Source organism: Carcharhinus amblyrhynchos, chromosome 14 (genome assembly GCF_965287045.1).
Source record: "Carcharhinus amblyrhynchos chromosome 14, sCarAmb.v2.hapA, whole genome shotgun sequence".
In the NCBI taxonomy this organism is placed as follows: Eukaryota; Metazoa; Chordata; class Chondrichthyes; order Carcharhiniformes; family Carcharhinidae; genus Carcharhinus; species Carcharhinus amblyrhynchos.
Window position 1 is genome coordinate 69,325,209 of NC_137337.1, and position 13,778 is coordinate 69,338,986.

Here is a 13,778-nt window from a genome sequence, read left to right on the forward strand (position 1 = left end):
AATCCCCCAGTCACCACACTCCGGCGCCTGTTCGGGTACACTGAGGGAGAATGTAGCTCGGCCAATGCACCTAACCAGCACGTCTTTGGACTGTGGGAGGAAACTGGAGCATCCAGAGGAAACCCGCGCAGGCATAAGAACATAAGAAATAGGAGCAGGAACATAAGAACATAAGAAGTAGGAGCAGGAGTAGGCTATCTGGCCTTTTGAGCCTGCTCCGCCATTCAATAAGATCATGGCTGATCTGAAGTGGCTCAGTTCCACTTTCCCGCTTTCTCCCCATAACCCTTAATTCCCTTGCCTACCAAAAACCTATCTACCCGTGTCTTAAATATATTTAGCGAGGTAGCCTCCACCACTTCAACGGGCAGAGAATTCCAGAGATTCACCACCCTTTGAGTGGAGAAGTTCCTCCTCAACTCCGTTCTAAACTGCCTTCCCCCTTTATCTTGAGGCTGTGCCCTCTAGCCCTGCTGTCCTTTCTAAGCGGGAAGAATCTCTCTACCTCTACCCTATCCATCCCCTTCATTATCTTATACGTCTCTATAAGATCTCCCCTCATCCTTCTAAACTCCAACGAGTACAGACCCAGGCTATTTAGTCTCTCTTCATAGTCCAACCCCTTTATCTCCTTTATCAGCCTAGTGAACCTCCTCTGCACTCCCTCCAAGGCCAAAATATCCTTGCGCAAGTGCGGTGACCAAAACTGCACACAGTACTCCAGCTGCGGCCTCACCAATGTCCTGTACAATTGCAGCAAGACCTCCCTGCTTTTATATTCTATCCCCCTCACTATATAGGCCAACATCCCATTCGCCTTCCTGATCACCTGCTGCACCTGCAGACTGGGTTTTTGCAACTTGTGCACAAGGACCCCCAGGTCCCTCTGCACCGTAGCATGCTGCAGCTTTTTACCTTTTAAATAATAATCCCTCCTACTATTATTTCTGCCAAAGTGGATAACCTCACGCTTGCTAACATTATACTCCATCTGCCACTTCCTCGCCCACTTGCTCAGATCTCTCTGCAGACTTTCCATACCCTCAGCACAATTTGCTTTTCCACTCATCTTCGTGTCATCAGCAAATTTCGTCACCCTACACTCAGTCCCCTCCTCCAGATCATCTATAAAAACAGTAAACAGTTGAGGCCCCAGCACCGATCCCTGCGGCACTCCACTAGTCACCAACCGCCAACCAGGATAGCACCCATTGATACCAACTCTCTGCTTCCTATTAGACAGCCAATCCTCTATCCACACTAACACCTTACCCCCAACTCCGTGCACCCTAACCTTCTGCAGCAACCTTTTGTGAGACACCTTATCAAATGCCTTCTGGAAATCTAAAAACACCGCATCCACCGGTTCTCCTCTGTCTACTGCACTAGTCACATCCTCATAGAATTCCAATAAATTCGTCAAACATGACTTCCCCTTCACGAATCCATGCTGCGTCTGCTCCATCAAACCATTCTTTTCTAGGCACTGGGAGAATGTGCAGACTTCGCCACCCAGGCTGGGAATCAGATCCTGGTGCTGTGAGGCAGCAGTGTGAACCACTGTGCCACTGTGTTGCATGTATAGCTGGAGACTTCTGGCAACATTTATTGAAACATAAACACAGCAAATGTTGGATAAATCTCAGTGGGTCTGACAACATCTGTGGAGAGAGCATAGAGCCAACATTTTGAGTCTGGATGATCTTTCATCAGAACATTTATTGGAATCTGTTTAGTGTAAGATAATAGACCCTAATATTTTCTACTCATAGAACATAGAACAGTACAGCACAGTACAGACCCTTTGGCCCTCAATGTTGTGCCGAGCTATGTCTGAACCCAAGATCAAGCTATCCCACTCCCTATCATTCTAGTGTACTCCATGTGCCTATCCAATAACCGCTTGAAAGTTCCTAAAGTGTCCAACTCCACTATCACAGCAGGCAGTGCATTCCACACCCTAACCATTCTCTAACTAAAGAATCTACCTCAGACATCCCTCCTATATCTCCCACGACGAACCTTATAGTTATGCCCCCTAGTAACAGTTACATCCACCCGAGGAAATAGTCTCTGAACATCCACTCTATCTATCCCCCTCATCATCTTACAAACCTCTATCAAGTTGCCTCTCATCCTCCTCTGCTCCAGAGAGAAAAGCCCCAGCTCCCTCAACCTTTCCTCATAAGACCTACCCTCCAAACCAGGCAGCATCCTGGTAAATCTCCTCTGCACTCTCTCCAATGCTTCCACACCCTTCTTGTAGTGAGGTGACCAGAACGGCACAGAATATTCCACATGTGGTCTCACCAAGGTCCTGTACAGTTGCAGCATAACCCCATGACTCTTAAAATCAAACCCCCTGCTAATAAACATTAACACACTATAAGCCTTCTTCACGGCTCTATCCACTTGAGTGGCAACCTTCAGAGATCTGTGGATTTGAACCCCAATATCTCTCTGTTCCTCCACATTTCTCAGAACCCTGCCATTGATCTTGTAATCCACATTCAAGTTTGCCCTACTAAAATGAATCACCTCACACTTATCAGGGTTAAACTCCATCTGTCACTTTTCAGCCCAGCTCTGCATCCTCAGTGACGGAGAGTGAGTTGAAATTCCTTGGAGTTCCCATTGATCTCCCAGATATCTGGGCCAGAGTTCTCCAGTGTTGTACACTCTGCCCCTGCTGCCAGCAAGAATGGAGAATGTTGGCGCTTAGCCAAATCCCCATTTACTGCAGCAGGACCGGAGAACCCCAGCGAGGTCAGAGAATCCAGCCCAGGGACTACAGAAAGTCACCTTTAGTTCAGCAAAGACTCAAAGGGCCAGCAGAGTGGCACAGTGGTTAGCACTGCTGCCTCACAGCGACAGTGACCCGGGTTCAATTCCTGGCTTGGGTCACTGCCTGTGTAACAGTTGTACGTTCTCCTTGTGTTTGCACAGGTTTCCTCCGGGTGCTCCGGTTTCCCCCCACAGTCCGAAAGATGTGCTGGTTAGGTGCGTTGGCCATGCTACATTCTCCCTCGGTGTACCCGAACAGGGACTGTGGCGACTAGGGGATTTTCACAGTAACTTCATTGCAGTGTTAATGTAAGCCTACTTCTGATTAATAAACAAACTTTAAACTTTATCCATTACGCTCCAAGTAGATCACCTGAATTAGCTATTTAGATAGTTTTCAAATAATGTTAATTGTCCATCATTTGAAATGGTCACAGGTTTGCTTTCTATGAGCACTCTTAATGCATGCTCACTTCACCCAGGCAGGATTCAAATGCAAGCCCACGTCTGCTATGCACTGAGATTTATACGCCTCATGCACATCGTGAATGGGTTAATGGGTTGCAGGATTAAAGATTATACCTTCTGAGATTGTACCTTGGAAAGATAGATGGGATGCTAATTGTGGCTTCCTCTCCCTCCACAGGAATGACAGGCCATTTATCCTGAGGTCAACAGCAAAAGATTATTTATTGCAACAAAACTAAATTCATCCAGAAGGAAAATAACTCAGAAATGCAACACCTACCTTTCACTGAAACTTTAAATCCAAAATGAAGTGCGTTTCTGAATTGTTCAGAGTCCTTTGCTGTTTGGAGTTCCATTTCACCACAGTGATGTTAAGTTTGGGAAGAGTCATTACGAAATGATTCGGATGCTACATAAGCATGCCTCAAGTCTTTCCAAAACCCTACTGTGTTTATGGCAGTAAAGATGATGAGTGGGCTCTTGGGTATAAAACTGGTAATCAAGCCAGACCAAATAAGATTTGCGTGGGTTTCCTCCGGGTGCTCTGGTTTCCTCCCGCAGTCCGAAAGACGTGCTGGTTAGGTGCATTGGCCATGCTAAATTCTCCCTCAGTGAACCAGAACAGGCGCCGGAGTGTGGCGACTACAGGATTTCCACACTAACTTCATTGCAGTGTTAACGTAAGCCTACTTGTGACACTAATAAATAAACTTAAAAACTTAAGTTGAACAAATGAAAAGAAATCTCTGGCTGAACCACCTGGTACATCTACACTGGCATCTAACCATTAAAGTGGAAAATTACCCAAATATGTCTTGTACACAAAAAAAAGTGCAAATTCAATCACTGCCTCTTCAGTCACCCGTAATCATTATTAAAATGATGGACGTTGTTGATGGCGACGGCTAATGAGCAATATTTAACCTGTTCTCACCATTGTCCACTTTGAGTTCCACACAAATCTCTCAGTTCTAGACCTTAATACAGCTTTGGTCCAAACATGGACAGTAGAGCTGAATTCAATTCGATTTGATTAGATTTATTATTGTCACATGTATTAACGTACAGTAAAAAGTATGTTTCTTGCACACTATACAGACAGAGCATACCATTCATAGAGAAGGAAACGAGAGAATGTAGTGTTACAGTCATAGCTAGGGTGTAGAGAAAGATCAACTTACTGCAAGGTAGGTCCATTCAAAAGTCTGATGGCAGCAGGGAAGAAGCTGTCCTTGAGTTGGTTGGTACGTGACCTCAGACTTTTATATCTTTTTCCTTACGGAAGAAAGTGGAAGAGAGAATGTCCGGGGTGCGTGGGGTCCTTAATTATGCTGACAGGTTTGCGAAGACAGCGGGAAGTGTAGACAGAGTCAATGGATGGGAGGCTGGTTTGCGTGATGGATTGGGTTACATTCACAACCTTTTGTAATTTCTTGCGGTCTTGGGCAGAGGAGGAGCCATACCAAACTCTGATACAACCAGAAAGAACACTTTCTATGATGCATCTGTAAAAATTGGTGAGAGTCATAGCTAACATGCCAAATTTCCTTAGTCTTCTGAGAAAGTAGAGGTGTTCATGGGCTTTCTTAACGATAGTGTCAGCACGGGGGGGACCAGGACAGGTTGTTAGTGATATGGACGCCTAAAAACTTGAAGCTCTCGACCCTTTCTATTTCATTCTTGTTGGTAAAGCCAGGGACATGTTCTCTGCACTTCCTGAGGTTGATGACAATCTCCTTCGTTTAGTTAACATTGAGGGAGAGATTATTGCGGGGTGAGTTGGAAGACACTGCCCTTGACACCAAGGCAACACTTGACAGTGTGGCATCATGGAGCCCGAACAAAATTGAAGGCATTGGGAATTTAAATTCCGGGAACTCCCTCTCCGACGGCACTGTGGGTGCACCTATAGCACATGGACTGCAGTGGTTCAAGAAGACCATCTTCTTAAGGGAAACTAGAGATGGGCAATAATTGCTGGCTGAGCCAGCAATGCTATGTTAACGAGGTGAAATAGACAGGAGGAGGCATGTGTGGAGCATAAACACCAGCATGGTCTTGTTCTTCCTATGTAGAAATACAAAATTAGAGGAAATGAGTTCAGATCATTTATTGAAAATGCTCAGTAGAGCTTAAAGATTTTCAGGACCAAAGCAGAATGGGAATCTTCTGAGAAAAAGCTGCGTTGTATACCATTAAAATCCTTCTTGAACATATACAGAAGATTTCCCTTAAAGTGGCCATGCACCTTCAGGTTAGACACAAAGATCAGGACTGTGCATTTCCCATCATTAGTAGCCTAGCGATGCTGGCCACATTATGGGCATCTGAGGTTGCTGTGGCGACAGGTCAAAGCTTTAAAATATACAACCGTACAACCAATCGCAGGGCGCTCAACTGAACAGACTAAATTTGGATTGAAACAAGATGAAAACAATTTTAGATATCGTGACCAGCCACAGATAGTGGCTGCGCAAGAACTGAGCACTTTCAAGTGGTGACTGAAGATTTTGTTTTGCACAGAGCTACGCAGACAGGTTTAACAGGTCCATTCTCCACATGAGCCTCTTCCCGTCTTATTTTATCTCCCCCCCCATTGCCCTCATCCATGTTACCCTTCATTGTGCCCATGCTAGTTGGCTCAATAACTCCATTTGGTAGCAACCTTCTCCCGCATTCTTCTAGTGAATATTTATATCTTGAGTTCTGTGCCCAAAGACAAGTCCAACTTACAACACCAACATATGATTTTGCATGCACGTTGTTGCAGCCCAGAGCTAAGTATAGTAACGGTAGAGATTCCAATTTCTTTCCATCGGATGGCCGGTGAAGGGGCCATTGGCAGGAATTGGAACGATTTGCAGTTTGATATTCAACCTCAGACGAAGGGTCACCCAGATTCAAAATTTTCGCTCTATTCCCCCTTCACAGATGCCGTCAGACCTCATAGAATCTACAGTGCAGGAGGAGGCCATTTGGTCCATCGAGTCTGCACCAATAACAATCCCACCCAGGCCCTATCCCATAACCCCGCATATTTACCCTCCTAACCCCCTGACACTAAGCAGCAATTTATCCTGGTCAGTCAACCTAACCCGCATATCTTTGCAGTGTGGGAGGAAACCGGAGTACCTGGAGGAAACCCATGCAGACACGGGGAGACCGTGCAAACTCCACACAGTCACCCAAGGCCGGAATTGAACCCGGGTCCCTGGTTCTGTGAGGCAGCAGTGCTAACCACCGTGCCACCGTGCTGCCCCTTCCTGCTGAGATTTTCCAGCATTTTCAGTTTCTGTTTCAGATTCCAGCATCCGTAGTGTATTCCTCTTATCTTTGAGATTCAACTTGTTTGACCACATTGTTAACACACCTTCCATGGCCATTGAGTCCTGGAGTGCGATTTGAACCTAGAGCTTCTGGTCCAGAGGCAGGGATGCTACCATTCTGCAAAAGACCTCCATCTTTTGTCTATGACCCATAATTTTCGACATCTCACAAGTCAAAACCTTTTTTTATTCTTTCATTGAGTTTGAACGTCACGGGTAAGGCAACAACAATGCCACCAATTCCTAATTGCCCTTGAACTGAGTGATTTGCTGTGCAGTTAAGGATTGACCATATTGTTCTGGGTGGGCCTGGAGTCACAAGATGGCATCAAGTTTGATAGTTGTCATGGTCATTATGATTGATTTATTTAAAAGATTAATTGAACTTAAATTCCACTAACTGCTGTTTTGGTGTATGAACCCTTCTCCCCAGACCATTAGCCTGAGCCTCAAGGATTGCTAGCCCAGTGACATTACCACTCTGTCATCATCTCCTGCAAGTGAGCGTGAATGTAGCCCCATCCATCACGCAAACCAGCCTCCCATCCATTGATTCTGTCTACACTTCCCGCTGCCTTGGAAAAGCAGCCAGCATAATCAAGGACCCCACACACCCCGGACATTCTCTCTTCCACCTTCTTCCATTGGGAAAAGAGATACAAAAGTCTGAGGTCACGTACCAACTGACTCAAGAACAGCTTCTTCCCTACTGCCATCAGACTTTTGTGAATGGACCTACCTTGCATTAAGCTGATCTTTCTCTATCCCTATCTATGGCTGTAACACTACATTCTGCACTCTCTCCTTTCCTTCTCTTTGAACGGTATGCTTTGTCTGTCTAGCATGCAAGAAACAATGCTTTTCACTGTATGCTCATGCATGTGCCAATAATAAATCAAATCAAATCAGCAGGATTTTCTGGGTGAGCATGGCTGGAGAATCCCACCTCTGGACTCCATGATAGAGATGTGGATCCTGCCAGATTTATTTAAATTATGATAACCTGTGAACATTGGACAGGTTCGGGGGAACCCAGGAATGTATAAGCCTCATGAACATTTGAGCATACAAAATAAGAGGTGAATTAGGCCACTCAGACTGCTCTTTCATTCAACAAGATCATGGCTAATCTAGTTGTGTTTCATTCTACCCCTGATCATCTTTGATTCCCTTGCTTAACAAGAATCGATCTACCTTAGAAGTAATGTGACCCCCATCTCTGGCAGCATGGTGGCACAGTGGTTAGCACAGCTGCCTCACAGTGGTGGAGACCTAGGTTCAATACTGGCCTTGGGTCACTGACTGGGTGGAGTTTGCATGTTCTCCCTGTGTCAGAGGGTTGGTGCAGACTTGATGAGTCAAATGGCCTCCTTCTTCTCCAATGAAGGGATTCTATGATCTCCACTACCTTCTGTGGCAGACAGTTCCAAAGTCACACTACTCTCAGAGGGAATAAAATTCTTCTTATCTCTGTCCTATAAGGGAGACCTCAATGTTAAAACAATGTCCCCCTAGTTCTGGACTCACCCACAAGAGGAAACATCCTTTCCATGTTCATCTGATCAAGACAATTCAGGATTTTACTTAGTTCAATCAAGTCACTACCCCCCCGTCGCACCCTTCTAAACTCCAGTGGAAACAAGCCCAGTCTATCCAACCTGTAAGACAACCTGCAGAGTCCGTGTATTAACCTAGTAAACCTCCTCTGACCTGCCTCCAGAACATTCACACTCTTCCCTAAATAAAGAGACAGGAAGTAGGATTTTTCGCCCCAAGTTCAGAAAATCCCGCTCGAGGTCAATGGTCCCTTGCATGGTCCAAGGCCTGGCAGGCAGGATGGGAAAATTCTGCCCAGTACTCCACACATTGGGCCGGATTTTCCAGCCTCGCTTGCCCTAAAACTGGAAAATCCCACCTGAGATCTTTCCATGGTCCTGCCCCCTCACCCGCTCCGATTCCCGTGGCGGGCGAGATGATAAAATCACTCCAGTCTTCAAAATGCATCTCACCAATGCCCTGTGTAACTGAGGCATCGCATCCTTACTTTTATGCTCAATAATTCCTGTCCATCGAATTCCTCTTGTAATAAAGGATAGCATTCCACTGTCAGCAATGTACTCATGCGTTCAAATGAAATTTCTCTGTTACTTTAATAAATTTGTTATTCCAGATGGGCAAAAGGCTTGGTTTAAAAAAAAAGCAGGCAGAGGAATGTAAAGTGGTTAGATGAATGCGTTCCTAACTAATATTGCGGCATGCACTTTCAACCCAGATAATCCATACATGATTGGGGACAGTTGATTTGGGAATCAGATAGCAGGTCTTACTGCCCATCAGGGAAGTTTAATTTGCTGTTTTTCCCTACAGAGTGCTGTCAGATAACAATGTTCTTCCATTGACCTTATTCATACAGCATTGTTTCTGCAGCTGAGGGAGGTCAAGGATTTATAGTCAGAGGTTCTGATTGTGATATGATCTCTACCCTCTACAATAAATAGTGACATTCTCTGAAAGTAGGACAAAAGAGAAAAAAACATTCAGCGTAAAATATATTCTTAAAAAAATGAAGCATAAATATCTCAGTAGCCAGAATTTTATAGAGAGGCAGGGATATTGCCCCATGGCTGGAGGAAGCCCGTCCCCCCTTGGCCTCATTGCCCTGTAGACATGTTGACACTGTAACTTTATTTATTGACTTGAGATGGGTTTTCCCCCTCCAACTGGGAGGAAGTGCCGCTAGTCACATGACCGGCAGCTCTCCAGTGCCAGCAGCGCCACCAGGAAGCGGTGGCCACTGCTGAGACTGCAGGCAGTCTTTGAAGAAGAGATGCCGTGGATTTGGATTGAAGGGTAGGGCCGGGACTTTGACTACAGGCACTGGTGAGGGGGTTTAGTACCACGTTCACTAAGGACCCCACACACCCCGGACATACTCTCTTTCACCTTCTTCCATTGGGAAAAAGATATAAAGTCTGAGGTCACGGATCAACCGACTCTTCCCTGCTGCTATCAGAGTTTTGAATGGACCTACCTGATATTAAGCTGAACTTCCTCTTCACCCTATCTGTAACTGTGACATTATATTCTGCAGCTTCTCCTTTCCTTCTCCCTAAGCCTCAATTCCCATTGGAATTCCCATTGACGGTGGCGGGACCAGAGACTTCCGCCGCTAGCAAACAATTTGTCATTGATTTTACTCATATGGTTCCCACTCAGGGGGACTTCCCATTCTTTATCCCTAAACTGAACTTTATTGCTCAGATACAGATTGTGTCACAGATTGTTTTTTTTCAGTTATACCCAATCAAAATCCAACCAAATCCAATCAAAGTCTCTACCAGTGAGACATTCCCAATCCAAGCTGATAAGACAGACTTCCATCTTCCTGCCTTGGGACTTGATCTATATGATCCAAGCTGATTGGAGCAGGCATTGCGCCCCCTCCAGCGCGTGGTCTCGTTTGCATTTTAGCCAAAGGGCCCAGGTGCCAGTTTAAAAAATTGCCTCAAATGAAGCCCCAGTGTAACCTCATTGACTTCTATCAAGTGCAGGACCTAAATCTACACTTGATCTGAGCCAAAAGGCCGAGAAGTCACAGTTTTTTTTTAGTTATATCCAATCAAATCCAATCAAAGTCCAATTCAAAGTCTCAACCAGTGATCCAAGCTGACAAGACAAGACTGGCCGCTTCCTGTCCTGGGCTTAATCTACATGATCCAAGCTGATAGGAGCGGGCATTGAGAAGTCACAGATTGTTGCTCCATATTGTTCAGATAGCAACATGATGACATCTCATTCTGTCCTTTTTCTACACTGCTAAACCTGACATTTCTCATACCACATTAAACAAAATATCTTCAAACAGGGAGGGGATAAGTTTGTAATTCTATCAAATTTATCATAGTACAGAAGGAGACCCATCAAGTCTACACTCAGGCCCCATCCCCGCAACCCCATGTATTTACCCTTCTAATCCCCCGACACTAAGGGGCAATTTAGCATGGTCAATCCACCTAACCCGTACATCTTTGGACTGTTGGAGGAAACTGGAGCACCCGGAGGAAACACGCAGACATGGGGAGAACATGCAAACTCCACACAGACAGTGACCCGGGATTAGAAATGAATCCGGGTCCCCGGCCTTTGAGGCAGCAGTGCTAACCACTGTGGTGAGCTTTAATTTATTTGGAACATTTGTTCAGAGGTAGACATAAGAAATAGTTGCAATCATGAATTCTGTTTAACGTTCCCGCTTTTGACCATTTATTTTCCTCCCATTTGCATCTTGTGCTCTAATCTCACCTTTCTTACCTCACCTCTCACCAAGGGTGTCACGGTAGCACAGTGGTTAGCACTGCTGCTTCACAGCTCTAGGGTCCTGAGTTCAATTCTGGGCTCGGGTCACTGACTGTGTGGAGTTTGCACATTCTCCTTGTGTCTGCATGGGTTTCCTCCCACAGTTCAAAGACGTGCGGGTTAGGTTGATTGGCCATGCTAAGAAATTGCCCCTTAGTGTCCAGGGATGTGTAGGTTAGAGGGGTATGGGGGTAGGGCCTGGGTGGGATTGCGTTCGGTGCAGACTCGATGGGCCGAAGGGCCTCTTTCTGCACTGTAGGGTTCTATGGTTCTTCAATCCCCGTGTCATGAATTATTTTTCAAAAAAAGGCAATGGGTAATTTTGAACTGTAATCTGCTCCTTGGCTGATGATGCTGTCCAAGGGGAAGCAATAGCCTAATGGTATTATCGCTAAACTATTAATCCAAAAACTCAGTAATTTTCTGGGGACACGGGTTCGAAGCCCACCATAACAGATGGTAGAATTTAAATTCAATTAAACAATCTGGCAGAGCAGCTCGTAGGGCCAAATGGCCTCCTCCTGTTCCTATCTTCACTGTCTCTATGTAAAGTGAATCTCTGTGGTGTAGTTCTATCGGTTAAAATGTGGTATTCAAATTCCTCTTGAGATGTTAATGGTCTCTCTAATTGGGTTATAACAATGGACGTTAGGTGAAGATGGCACCCATCTCCCTCAATGTTGCAGTCATTGCAACAAGCAGCTGAAATATCAGGGAATTATGAATATTGGACACCAGCCTCTGTGGCTGTGAATTGTTTCAGCCATTTCCATCGATGGTGGATTACAACAGGAGTGTAAAATCAGAAAATATACCCCTTGTGTTCTGTGTGTTTCACACTGAGCCTGGAAATTTACCCTGGGCAGCAAGGTGGCACAGTGGTTGGTATGCTGTCTCACAACACTGGGGACCCTGGCTCAATTCCAACCTCGGGTCACTGTCTGTGTGGAGTCTGCACATTCTCCCAGTGTCTGCGTGGGTTTCCTCCGTGTGCTCCGGGTCCTCCCACACTCCAAAGACGTGCGGGTTAGGTTGATTGGCCATGCTAAATTGACCCTAGTGTCAGGGGGATTAGCAGGGTAAATATATAGGGTTACGGGATAGGGCCTGGGTGGGATTGTGGTTAGTGCAGACTCAATGGGCCAAATGGCCTCCTTCTGCACTGTAGGGATTCCATAATCTCAAAGCAGTGAGTGAACATCACTCAAACCACACGTCTCTGATAGTAGGACTTTTCATCACTCTATTCATGCTCTTCAGTAACTCATTAACAGAAAAGAAAGCACTTGAGAAACAGATAGATTGATGTAAAGTACATGATTTAATAATTAGCTACGAACCACATACTTAGCACAAAAATCTAATTCTTCAAACAATCAACTTTCCTTCTTAAGAACCAATTATGTTGCATGCAGGATTAAAAAAAGATTGAGGGAAACCACCTGCGGGCTTGATCTGAGCAGATGTTTTACAAAAACCCTTCTTCAAAAAAAAATATTCTTTAATGGGGTAAAATACGTAATTCAACTGGAGTTACATTCAAGTTGAGCAGTGTTGCTGTGAGCAGCACCTGCTGAGAACTGAGATAAAATCAAATACACACTGGTGTGAAAGATTTGCCATTTTTAATTGAAGCAGGCACAAAGCAACCTGTTTATAAAACTATTGTGTTACCAAGGATTGTCAACACAAGTGTAAAATCTGTAACTTGCAACATGGCATGCCTGGCGAAGTTCCGATTACTAAATGGGATGTTTAGTAAAGAAGGATATTGAACAACATTGCAATACGTTAGCTGGAAGTGCTGACATTATCACACAATATAGTGTAGATTGGCTACTCTGAGTAATTCTTCTCACACGGACAGTCAAGAGGTAACGTTGCCCATTTTCCTGGGGTGGCACAGTAGTTAGCAGTGCTACCACACAGCGCCAGTGACCCAGGTTCAATTACCGGCTCGGGTCACTATTTGTGTGGAGTTTGCACATTCTCCCCATGTCTGAATGGGTTTCCTCCGGGTGCTCCAGTTTCCTCCCACACTCTAAAGATGTGTGGGTTAGGTTGATTGGACATGCTATCTTGCCCCTTAGTGTCAGAGGGACTAGCTAGGGTAAATGCATGCAGTTGTGTGGATGGAACCATGGTGGGATTGTGGTTGGTGCAGACTTGATGGGTCGAATGGCCTCCTTCTGCACTGTAAGATTCTATTATCCAGAAGGTACCGTGATTTAATTGAAGAGGGATTTGGATAATTGGAAGAGCAAAAGGGCCACAGGGGAAACACAGGAGCTCCTGTCCTGACCCTGGCTCCTTGCTTCTCTTCACTGGGGCAGGATGCAGTCCCAGAAGTGGCCATTAAAATCAGCCAGCTGTTGTTAAGCAAACGTCCGGTGAGGCTTCCTCAGGGGCTGGGAATGGAAGGCCCAGCACCAGGCAATTAATGCGTCAAAGTGGCTCGGAGATCACCACCAATAATTTTGGTGCTGGGGCAGGGGACCCCACTATCTGTGGCACAGTGGTTAGCACTGCTGCCTCACAGGGACTCGGGTGCGATTCCTGGCTTGGGTCACTGTCTGTGTGGAGCTTGCATGTTCTTCCCATGTCTACGTGGGTTTTTGCTGGGTGCTTCAGTTCCCTCCCACAGTCCGAAACTCATGCTGGTTAAGTGGATTGGCCATGGTAAATTCTCCCTCAGTGTACCCGAATCAGGAGGCGATTGGGGGGAATTTGACAGTAACTTCATTGCAGTGTTAATGTAAATCTACTTGTGACTCCAATAAATAAACTTTAAAAACCTACCCATTGAGTGTTGTGCTCTGATTCTGTTGGGAATTTGATGAGGGT